Below are 12,862 nucleotides of genomic sequence, written 5' to 3'. Positions count from 1 at the left end.
TCCTACAAATGTTCGCGGCTGGTGTGTTTGTTGTTTGTCTGTTGAAAAGTGCTCCAAACTTGCCCAGGACATTTGTCTTCCGACAGAAAATGACGTCACTACGTTCCACGCACGTTCGCCGCTACAAAAGAGGAAGTGAGTGTTTGGCCGTGACCCTTCTGGGCATCTCGCGCTGATTTCGGTAGCATTTGTTTGGTTGACGACATTTCGCTATTTTCCGAGACATCGTTCGAGAATTTATTATGGCGACCGTGAATTCGTCCGTTGCTGTCGTTAGTGTTGGAGTTTTGGCTCTGAGACGACGTACGAGCAATAGGAAGAAGAAGCGGACCTCCTGGACGAAAAATTGGTTGCTTAACCGTGATCAATTTTCTCATATGTCCTTGCTGAGGGAGCTCCAGGAAAATAATCCTGATGACTTCAGGAATTATTTGAGGATGACGGATCCCATCTTTTACCGTCTTCTTGCCCTGGTGTCCCCCTATATTCTGAAGCAGGATACTTGTATGCGGCTTGCAATTACTCCTGAGCAAAGGTTAATTGCGACGTTGAGGTATCTTGCAACAGGGAGAAGCCTGCAGGATCTGAAGTTCACCACAGGCATCTCCCCCCAAGCTCTTGGTATCATCATCCCTGAGACCTGCTCTGCCATCATCAAGGTCTTGCAGAAGGACTATATCAAGGTATGTTTGATTTTTTACATTACATGTATTACTAGTTTCACCCGAATTATGATGTTTTTGGATGTACAGCAATTGACACAGGCCATTATTTGTAAACTACCCTCTGTCCGCATGCACATAGTAGTAAAGATGTAGATTATCTTTAACCATTTGTAAAATTACCCACTAACCACCCCACCATTCTCTCCTATGTGTCCCTAAACGCATTGCCTGTTAACAGTATTTTGAATTTGGGTCATTTTATTGCTTTCCCTCAAACAATTATTCCTTGGCCAATGTTTTAGTACCTAGTTAATGATTTATCTAAAATACATCAGTCCATCCATTCCCACCTATGATTCTGTATGTTTATGTAATGATGTTAAAACCTTCACTGACCACAAGCCCTAATTGATGTATAAATGCCCAGTTTTACTTACCCATCCCCCCACCCACATGCTAAATCTCAAAGTCAGCATATACCAAAGCTCAAGTTCAGAGGTCTTCAAACTATGGCCCACCAGTTGTTCACGAACTTCAATTTCCATCATGCCTAGTCATGTCTGTGAATGTCAGAGAATTACAAGGCCTCATGGGATGTGTAGTTCTGCAACAGCTGGAGGGCCGTAGTTTGTAAATCTCAGCTCTAGCTGGTGAGTATAATGGGCCATACACACTAGAAGATTGTCAGAACAATTTATCCTTCCGATTTACCAAAACCAAATAATATGAGGTCCAACAAACACTTTCAAATCCTATGCAATCTGGTAGGCCCTTGCACTACATAGAAAAGTTAAATCTGCACGAAAAAGTCTTCAGAGAATCTTCTAGTGTGTATGGCCCTTTACAATATAAGAACAATAGGAGGTTGAAAATAAATGTATGTAGATGTTACATCCCCATATCCAAACCTTTGCCTTCCTGTTGTATATTTTTTTAGCAAGTTGCATAAGCATTTAACAGACAACTGTGTGTGTAATTAATAATGTGATGTGCTCAAGCACTAATTTTTTTTTTTTTTTTTTTTTTTATTTTTTCCCCACAGTTTCCTTCAAACGCAGAGCAATGGCTGGAGATTTCTGATCAATTTCTGGAGAAGTGGAATTTTCCCAATTGTGGGGGTGCTATTGATGGGAAGCACGTCCGCATTGTCCCCCCTCCGAATTCCGGCACATTTTATTATAATTATAAAGGTTTTTTTAGTATAGTCATGCTAGCCATAGTTAATGCAAACTATGAGTTTATTTTTTTGGATATTGGCAAAAATGGCCGCAATTCGGATGGGGGAGTTATTGATCAGACGGAGTTCGCTCGTCGTCTAAAGAACGGCACTCTGAACCTGCCATCCAGGGAGCAAACTGTTGAGGGTATGAGCTTTGTGTTTATCGCAGATGAGGCTTTTGCGCTTGGGGAGCATCTCATGAAGCCCTACCCTCAGAGGAACCTCACCCCAGACCAAAGGATTTACAACTACCGGTTGTCCAGAGCTCGCAGAGTTGTGGAGAATGCCTTCGGGATAATGGCCAACCGGTTCCGGATATTCCTGACGTCCATAAACCTGGCACTGTACAAAGTGGATAATGTGGTCTTGTGTTGCTGCATTTTGCACAACTTCCTACGCAGGAATGCACAAAATTATGTCTTGCAGCAACTGGATACTGACCCTGCTATGCCAGGTACAAGTGGAGAGGCCCAACCTTCTAACCAAGTGGAGTCCATGCCGTCAATGGAAGTTGGACGGTCAGCATTGGCATCACACAGGGCCCGTCAGATCCGCCAGGAATATCTGGACTATTTCGTGGGGAGAGGAGCTGTGTCCTGGCAGCAATCACTGTCACAAACACATTAATCTTGTTAAAGATTGGACACACAAGATAAATGTCAGAGATATCTTATTTTTCAACACATTAAACAAAAATTGCAATGATTCTGTATTGTGGATTATAATCATTTGGGCACATATGCCAAACACAATTATTTGGGTTAATCATGTGTTATATATGTGTGACTTTGGAAGGGTTAATACATTCATCAGTGTGTTTCTTGACTGTAGTCTCTCACCAGCTGATCCAAAGTGATGATGGCCATGTGTTATTTTTTAGCCAGTGGTGTAAATACAAGGGCCTTCTGCACCCCACAAAATGTACACAAACCCTGTCACATTGAGAACTAGGTCACACCCAAGGTTCATCTAATGTCACCTTATATTGGTGTTCATTGTCCAGAAGTTGCCCATACTATATATTTCAGATAATACATTAGGGTATTAACAAAGTACCTACACCTGTTATGTTGTGTTCATTTATGACATCCTTCTCACTGCCCACCAATGTTAGGATATGTCAGTGTTATGTGAAACTTGATCATTGTTCATCTCAAAGTGTTATATATATATAGGTAATGGAAAGTGAACTAGAGCAACGAACAAGCAATACACTATAGATTACACTGATCTCCCTACACTGATTGCTACTGGCAATATCAATGCCATATTGAATCCTAGGACTGCTAGTACCTTGAGTGTTGAGTCACACTTATGCGATGCGGGAAGTCTGCGACTTTGCAGCCTTCCAGCATTGCATAAGGGTGACCCGCCACTTACTTTTTCCACAGGATTGTATTCCACAAGTGTTAAGCACTGTGCGATCCAATCCAGATACATCAGAAATAAAGGGTCATGTGCGACTTGTATGCGTGTTCAGTGCGAATGTAGCCATACAAAGTGTATGTCTCAATTCACACTGCACATCTGATGGCATGTAATATCGTAGCGCACTGCTCCTTTATTACATGCGATCAGATGTTCATGCGAAAATCAGCTATACAGTTTGTATGGCTCAATTCGCACTGCACTCGCACAAAAGTCGCACATGATGCATTTATTCAGCCGCATCAGGATAGGATCGCACAGTCGTTCAAACTTGTGTGCTCCGATCCTGTGTGAAATGTCAGATCGCACTGTGATATGCGTTAAAACTGGGGGTATCTTTAACATTTCATTGACACCTCCAGCAACTTGCATATGGCAGTGTCCAAAATGCTTTCATTAACATGTAAATATGTGAATAGGACAGCCATCATACATTTAGTGCTTCTTTACACAGCTTTAGACCTCGACCCCCCAACGAAAGTCTAATAAAGAATTGAACACACATTGTTGAATGTAAAAATGTTTTAGTATCAAACATTCACAGGGTTAGGGTTAGGGTTAGGGTTAGGGTTAGGGTTAGGGTTAGGGTTAGGGTGTTGGAAAGTGCTTTTCCCAAACTTGGGTACACTCTTTAACATCTGAGTGTCATAAAACTGGCCTAAAATATTATATAAAAATGGGAACATCCCAATACAAACTGTAAAAAATTTTAAAATAATTATTTTTAAAATTTGGCAAGCATGTCCACAAAATCACGCATCTTTCCTTGCAATGCCGTTGCAGTCTCTTTTATTTGCTCGAGGTCTGAGCAGCATTGAAGAGCCTCACGGGTCAATTTGGCCAATGTGCAAGTGTGTAATACATGATCTGGAAAATAAAATACAACGGAGTCAATGTGAATCACCTACATGAGGTCATAATATAGAAACATTTGGTGTGCAGGTAATCTTTAAATTCCTCTCGAGTTAATACCTACCCTGTTCTTATGCTCTTTTGCCCTAGGCTCTTCATCTTCCTCCTGACCTCCTCCAATGCTGTTGCTGATGATTCTGCCGGTCTCCTGAGCTTACTATATATTCATTAGGGGTGTGAACGCATGATGACGTCATTGTGAGGGCATGGTTGTAATGTATATATATTAAGATGCAGAGACCAGAGACGGGCAGAATGCACGGCAACAGCATTGGAGGAGGACAGGAGGAAGAAGAAGAGCCTAGGGCAAAAGAGCAGACAACATAAGAGCAGAAGATTGGACAGCAGAAGACTGGAGAGGAGAAGATCCAAAGAGCAGAGTGGAGAAGACCGGATGAAGATCTTTAAGAACATTTCATAAACGTCTCCTGTCGTTATTCACATACACTTCCATTTATGTGGTTAATGTGTAGGGGTACTATGTACCCCATACCCATTCACATAGTGATTGGGGTCTGGGATCTGGGGGCCACCCTTTGTTAAAGGTTGCTTCCAAAGTCCTAGGAACCCCCTGGCCGCATGACCCCCCAAAACCACCAGACAGGGTTGTGGGGATGAGGCTCTTGTCCTCCTCTACATGGGAGTAAGGTGCTTTTGGGTGTGCGGTGCAGAGGCCCCCTGGCCCAAAGCAACAAAACCCCCCCATGTTGAGGGCATGTGTCCTGCTGTGGTCCAGGGGGTGTTTGGTCCGCTTGCTCGTTCTCTTTCCTGGCCTGACAAGCTGCATGCTTGTATAAGGGTCTGGTAGGGGTTTTGGGGGTAACCCACGCTGTCTTTTTGTTGTGGGCATACCCTCAAACTCAATACCACACACAAAAGGCCTGGTTGTGAACTTGGGGGGACACCCACGGTGGGTTCTTCAATTTTTTGGTGTAGTTCCCCCTCAAAAATCTTCACAACGCAAGTGGCCCCGCAAGTCAGAGCATCCTGATCCGACTTACGGTGCGACTTCCATTCAAATAAAGAGGCTCCCATAGGGAACTAGTGTTGTAAATTGGAGGCTAAAAATAACACTGATAAAAATCATTCTGAAAAAACCTACGTGGGCACACAATTGGCTCTTGGACACTTGGTCCTGGTTCCTCCACAGTTTCTGAAGTGGCTTCCACGCTGCTTGCCAAGTTGCCAGGAGATCGGGCTTCTGACCTGGCTGGGGATGCCACATCCTGGCATGATGCAACATCTGCAATGTAAATTTGTAAGGGAATACAAGAATATAAGGTTAAACAATCATTGCAAATACACATATTTCTATGATCCCACTACACAAAAATCTGTGACTACCAACCTTCTTGTTGCTCTGGTGTCTGGTCACTTGTAGGCTCCACCAGGATTATTTCCGGCATAATGTCTTCATCTACATAATACAAAACATTGGCCATATCATAAAAGTCACAAGAGGTACATTTGTTAGGACATGGTGCCCTGCTTGATAGCTCTTTTAGTAACAAATATGAAGACATGTACATGGTTATCTACGAAAAATATGGTACATTAATGTTTGACAGTGCATAGGAACCAATTACCTTTAGTGGAATCTGTGCCACCTTCTGTGCCCATGTCCTCCTCTTCTTCCTCCACTGCAGATGGAGCTGCCAAACCTCTCCTCCTCCTTTCCCACTGTTTGGCACGGAGTTTACGTTTTTCTCCTATTTAAAGGTTTGAATAATAATCTGTGATTAATAGGAATGTTTGCTGAGAAGATTCGTGCAGGAAAGAACGTTCTTTGCAACACAATACATATATTTTTCACTATGGCTTCCTGACTTTTAATGTCATATACTAAAACATCAACAATAGATCGATCAAATCACGACATGACAACTAAAATGAGTAATCTAACTTTTTACATAGACATTATAATCTAGACATGTTAATACAACATACACCAAATTATAAAAAACATATTGCATGATTAAAAAAATAAAGAAAAAATAAAACTTACTTTTTTTCAAAATCCGATGGATTTGGGAAAGCTGATCCTGCTCACGGTGTTTGAGGTCAGACCATCGTTTCCTAATCTGATCTTTCGATCGCTCGACACCGAATTTTCTGACCAAACAGGCCACCACCTTGTCCATGATGCCATCTTTCCTGGCATTGGGCCGCTCGTAATTTGCCAACTTTCCATCGTAATCCATTTTTTCTAAAATGGAGACCATCTCCACCATTTCTGGCTTTGACATGGGTGTAGCCCTTGATTTTCGGGTGGCCCAATCACTTCGGCCTCCACTAATTGAGCTCCCAGATTGTTGAGACATGGTTCCTAATTAAACAATTATTATTCCACTGCCTCAGGTGTGAGTGTCGCATGTAGGCCTGATCTTCGGCACGTACACACCCCTGCACAAGCCCGCCACTGGAGGAGGAGTTGACGCCTGCGCTGTATTTAAAGGACGCCAGATCGTTCGGCCGACGATTCGCTAGCGGACATATCGAGAGTTGGAGCACGATCGAGCGGCGAATCACGACTTTTCCCCACAAACAAAGGTACGACTATTTTAATAGAAAGTGTGTGTTTTGGGCCCTATACAGCTTTTATTAGGAATATCTTTATTATGTGCCAAAATACATGCTATTTTAATATGTTTTGTGTTGTTTTGTGTCTTGCAGGCATATACTGTCCTGCAATATGGTGGACAATTTCACCACCCACAACTTTTTAATAAGTTTTATTGATGAGTTCAGGCAACTGCCGTGTTTGTGGCAAGTGAAGTCCGCGGATTATAAAAATCGAAAACTCCGAAAACAGGCCATGGAACATTTGGTGGCCTTCTACAAGCCCGTCTGTCCTGGGGCAAATTTTGAGTATATACGCAAAAAAATAAACAGTATTCGTACTGCCTACAGGCGGGAGTTAAAAAAAATAGAGGAGTCCACCCAGTCTGGAGCAGGGGCACGGAATGTACATGTACCACGGCTGTGGTACTATGATAACATGCGGTTCCTGGCAGACACCTTGGAATCCAGGCCGTCAATTTCTACACTGCCTTCTACTTCGGCAGAGGGCTCAGTGTCGGTAGATCCAAGCCAGGATGAGGATTTCCTGGAGGAGAGTTTTACTCAGGTATGGCATTTCACAATATATTGTCTGCTAAAATGTAATCATGTAACAAAATTATAAGCTAAACCATAATTGACCCTTTAGGTAAACGGGCATAGCAAGGGGTTGGCATGACAGGCAACCGCCAGGGGCGCAGGCCAAGGGGGGTGGGTCACAAAAACATTGGCATTGTTTTATTGTTTATTTTAACAATCCACTCAGCCTGCACACCCCAGAACCCCCAGTTTGCAGGCGGATTCATGCAGGTGTAAAACATTGAGAGCAGCTTCATGCAGGTGTAAAACATTGAGAGCTGCTTCATGCAGGTGTAAAACATTGAGAGCAGCTGAGCCAAAAGACCAGGAGACTGAGACTGCCTCTCACTGCATCCCCAGCACACCTCCGGTCTTACAAACAGTGCTGCATCCCCAGCACACCTCTGGTCCAAAGAAACACTGCTGTAGCCTCAGCATTCCTCTGGCTCAACCTTTTTTAATACAAAACTAACAGCTCCTGCAAATGATCCATCCATCCTTGCTTCCATGTCTCTGGTCTCTCACTCTGGGTCAGCAAGGCAGGTGGCTTCCTTATTCATGTTTCCCTGCACTGCTTCACCCTCAATGCCCTACATCAAGCCCTCTGCAAGTTCAGGCCCCTCTCTCTCTGCAACCCCCTCCTCTCTCTCTCACACCCCCTCTTTCTCTCCCTCTCTCTATCTCTCAACCCTCTCTTTCTTTTTCACACCTGAGACAATGATTGCCCACTAGAGAGCTCTACACTGGGCAAACAAGGGGCAAATTAGAAACTTTTAATGCCCTTTAATTTTTTTTTGGGGGGGTGGGTTACAGTTTTCCATTGATCTTGGGGGGGGGGGGGGGGGGGTTGTTGCCAAATACAGCTCCTCAACAAGGGCACTGGAGACCCTAGATACGCCACTGTATGTAAAGTCTGCTATTTGTTCACAATAATATAACAAACATGACTTTTTATATACACTATAACATTCTAATCAATTGTTCATTTCATCAACAGGGAAGTGTCACTGAGGAGGAGCCAGGTTGCAGCCAGGAGCCTGGGGAGCCTGCGGAGCCTGAGGAGCCTGCGGAACTATTTCCACCACCACCTCCTCCTGCCAAACGGAGGCAAAAGAGGAAGCACGTGGATGACATCACCGACGAGTTTATCCAGGAGGCCACCATAGCCCTACGTCGGAAACCGGAGGCCAATGAGTCCTTCGGGAATATGACTGCCAAAATCCTGGATAAGGTGGACCTCAGGCAGTGTCAGTATGCCAGAAAAATTATTCTGGATGTGCTGCAAAACGCTGAAAACGGCATACTTAATGAGCACAGCCATGCATGCCAGGAGCACCCGTGCCCTCCACCTCCACCTCCACCTCCACCTCCACCTCCACAACACCCACCACCTCGCCAAATGCCACATGGCCAGTGGCAATATGGCCAGCAGGATCCAAACCTGCCCTCATGGCAACCTGATTATAGCTATCACCAACTTTAATTTGTGTAACCCCCTATTATTTATTTTACCCCTGTTTGCCAGTTTCTAGTTTAATTTTGTCCAAATGGACCTTTTTTATGTTTATTATACGGAAAGTATTGATGTTTGCTTTGTTTTTTTTTTGCTGAGATCCAAAAAATAAAGAAAATTGAAAATAAAAAATGGCCTATCTGAATTTGTTAACATGTTTAATATTGTACATAACCTGAAAAATATGTTTTAGACATTAATTCATAAAAGAATAAAGGGTCATATCAATAGTTAGATCTTTGGTGTGAAAATACAAAAATAATGGTGAAGAGTTCAAATTATTTAATTCTAAAATTTGATAGAACAGATAGAATAGACAAACATTATCTTCATCATAACAGAACACATGCCTTTTTATTAGAAAAGTATGGCATTATGAGCAGCATCTTCCTTCTTCTCACATTTATCAAGATGAGCATGTGCTCCGCATTTCACCTATTTCTTGGACTTCCGCGAGCCGAAAGTTCTTTCTGAATAAAATGTTGAGTTTACTAGAGAAAATTCTTCCGGGAACTCATTTGGTTTGATCATGCGTGTTGGGATTTGTAGCTGTGTGTCGGCAGAATTGCGTACTGACAGGCGAACAATCGTCCGTTCTGGTGTCGGCATACAAATATTTTCATGTTTGCAAGAAAGACTTTTGTCCGCGGATTGTGCGCAGACATCTGTCGGAGGCACCATACTAACACGCGTACAATCGGCAGATCCTTCGTCCACCGACGTTTGTATGCCGACGATCGGTACGTGTGTACGGGCCTTTAGTCTAAATAACAAAAAGCCAATTTGTGCTCATGCTGAGATTATTGAAAGCATTTCTTATGTGTCGACTTGTAAGAAACTTGGATCACGGATGGCCAGCCAAACACTCATTCATTAGGGAACTGGTGATTTTGGTTTAGGACCCAACAGACCCAATTAATTACTTTGTTGGACGTTTCCTATACTGGGTGGGTGTAGTTTAACCAAGGTTATATAAATGGATGATTAAGAGCAGCTCAATTGGCTTCTGGAAGGGCCACATGTCTATGTCCGAATTTGCTTTAGGGGGGTTTGCTGGCATGCCTAATGACCCATATTGCAGTAAGTGTATTTTGTTGGATGTATACTTTTCATGCTCTAAATGTTTTGTATAGGTTTTTGCAAAGTGTGTCTTTATGTACTCTATACATGAGTTTTTTTTATTTTCACGCCTCTGTGTAGCTGTGTGTTCTACTGATTTGATGGTATTTAAATGGAAAGGCAGGCTCATGCAAACAATAAACATAAAAGTATGTTGGGTATGTTTTATGCTTAATACTAAGGTGTCTACAACTTGTTTTGCTTGACTTTTGGATATTGTAAGCTCTATCTATCCATCATATGTTGTATCTTTGCACTGTAATTTGAGTACAATTTACTTGATTTGAGGGGGGGGGGGGGACATTTCACATGACTGCTTGAGTGATTACTGATGTTTTATACATGTTCAATAAAGCCTATTCATTTGTACACAGCTCCTGTTTTTGGTTCTCTTTTCTTCATATTTGTCTGGATGCAATTCAGATATCTTTGTGTCTATTGAATGTAATCCATTTCTTGTATTTTTTGTGTGTGCTATGGCAGTACAGTATGAACATGGGTAGGGTTTCTCCCTTTACTCCAGCGAAGGGTGTATGGGGGGGGGGGGGGGGAGGTGGGGGGGGTCTGTGCTTGTAATCAGAGCATTGATTACCAGTGCAGACCCTTGGGGATGCCACTAGAGCCACCAGGGATGCCCACCCATGCCACCATTGATGCCAATCAGTGCTCAGGGAACCTGTTAGTGCCCTCCTCAGTGCTGCCCACCAGTGCCAATCATTGCCACCTATCAATGCCCATTAATGCTGCATATCAGTGCTGCATATTAGTGTCTCATCAGTGCCTGCCAGCGCAGCCTCATCAATGCTCGCCAGTGCAACAAAAAAACAGATTTACCAAATTTTATTACATAAACAAAAACACTTTAGGGGTCAAACATTTAGGTCTTTTTGCCAATAAAAAAAAACATTTCAGTGATCGAATACCACCAAAAGAAAGCAATATTTGTGTGAAAATAATGTCATACATTTGTGTTCGGTACAGGGTTGCATGACCGCGCAATTATTCAAAATGCAACAGCATAAAAAGCTGAAAATTGGCCTGGGTAGGAAGGGGGTGTAACTGCCCTGTAAGGAAGTGGTTAACTATTGAAACATGGGACTAAATATCCCAGGGATAATCATGCTCAGCTCAATGGTTTAGCTGTTAGTGTTCCTGGCTATAAACACTGAGAGCATGAGTTCAAATCCCAAGTCTGCCATGACCTCCTTACATTTTAGACAGCTGTAAATAAATACTGAAACTTGGCAAATGCATAATTGCATCCTGCACATATGCATGTCTGTTTCTTGAATATACATGGCCATTGACATGCAACTTTAGGTGATGTAGCCAATGTATTACTAAGTGGCCAAAAAAAAAAAAAAGTTATGACACACAACTGTGAGCACACAGTGTGTTATGGTTGGGCATTGAACTCATGATAGCAATCTTTGGCTGTGAGCTCAGCCCACTACACCAAAGTGCTGAATACAATCAGATATGCCTGAAAGTTTCAGATGAAGAATTAGACAGCTGTGTAGTCTGCGATTAGTAAATCTAAAGGTTAAAACACATAAGATACAAAACTATACACCTTAAAATTACAATAAACCATAATGGATGACATTGCTGTGTAATAGTGATTCAGAATAGACAAAATTTCCTTTTATGAAAAACACAAAGGGATTTTGGTTAACTCCAAACTCGAATTCAGCCTAAGTTAACTCCAAACCCGAATTCAGTCTAAGTTAACTCCAACTCTGAATTCACTAAAGCACCTAGTTGAAGGTTTAACTCCAGCCATTTACCTAATTAGGATGCTAATGAGTTTAGGCTGGAGATATTTCTGGAGAAGTGAGTAGCTCTACTCCAAACTTATACTGAATTAGGCCCTTACTGTCTGTTCTTTTGTGGACCTATAAATAAACAAAGCCCATTGTTCAAGGGAGGACTGCTCCTATGGACATAGACCATGATACAGCATGTACCTGTCTCTTTATCGCCAAGCATGCTAGGATTTCTTTATAAAAAGCTGTACATTATACTTTTCAGTACAAGGGATTAATAGCGCTTGGCACATAATATCCGCAAGTGCACTTCTCAGAAGAACGCAGTTTTCAGCACACAGTGATTTTCTATGCACCAAACCCCATTCATTTCCAGGACAAGGTGCTAAATAAAATTTTTCTCCTCAGTCTTCACAAAAGAACTGGGGGGCTACACTAACCCAGCTGGTAACGTTATAAATCATAGGAAGCGCCCTCATGGTTAAAGACAGAACTATACTTGAAAAACTTGCATAAATAAGTCTCCAGGACCAGAAGGCTTACACACCCGAGGGCTCTTAAAGAACTCAGCCAGGTGATAGCCAGACCATTGTTCCTAATTTTTATGGATAGTCTGACGGGAATGGTGCCAGCTGATGGGGGGAGCCAATGTACCAATATTAAAAAAGGGCTGAGATAGAAACTATAAGCCGTTAGCCTAACATTAGTCTGCAAGATATTGGAGGGGATGAAAAGGGACTATATACAAGACTGCAAAAATGGTATTAGTAGTAATCAGCATGGATTCATGAACAATCATTCTTGCCAGACCAATCTATTAACCTTCTTTGAAGTAGTGAATTGCCATCTACATAAAAGGCCAGTGGATGTGGTGTATCTGGACTCTGCAAAGGCAATTGATACAGTTCCCACAAATGCTTACTGTACAAAAAAGGTACATAGTTATGGACCATAGGATGAGTACCTGGATTGAAAGCTGGCTCCAGGAGCAATTCCAGAGGGTGGTGATAAACAGGGAGTACTCCGGTTGAACGTTAAAAATGGCCAATTCATTTAATCCCCTAGTGACTGTGGGCAACAAATCCTAACAATTTCTCAACTT

This window comes from Pelophylax lessonae, assembly GCF_965119305.1.
Source record: "Pelophylax lessonae genome assembly, chromosome: 2".
NCBI lineage: Eukaryota > Metazoa > Chordata > Amphibia > Anura > Ranidae > Pelophylax > Pelophylax lessonae.
The sequence above is the reverse complement of the archived record's forward strand: the minus strand, read 5'-3'. Positions refer to the sequence as shown.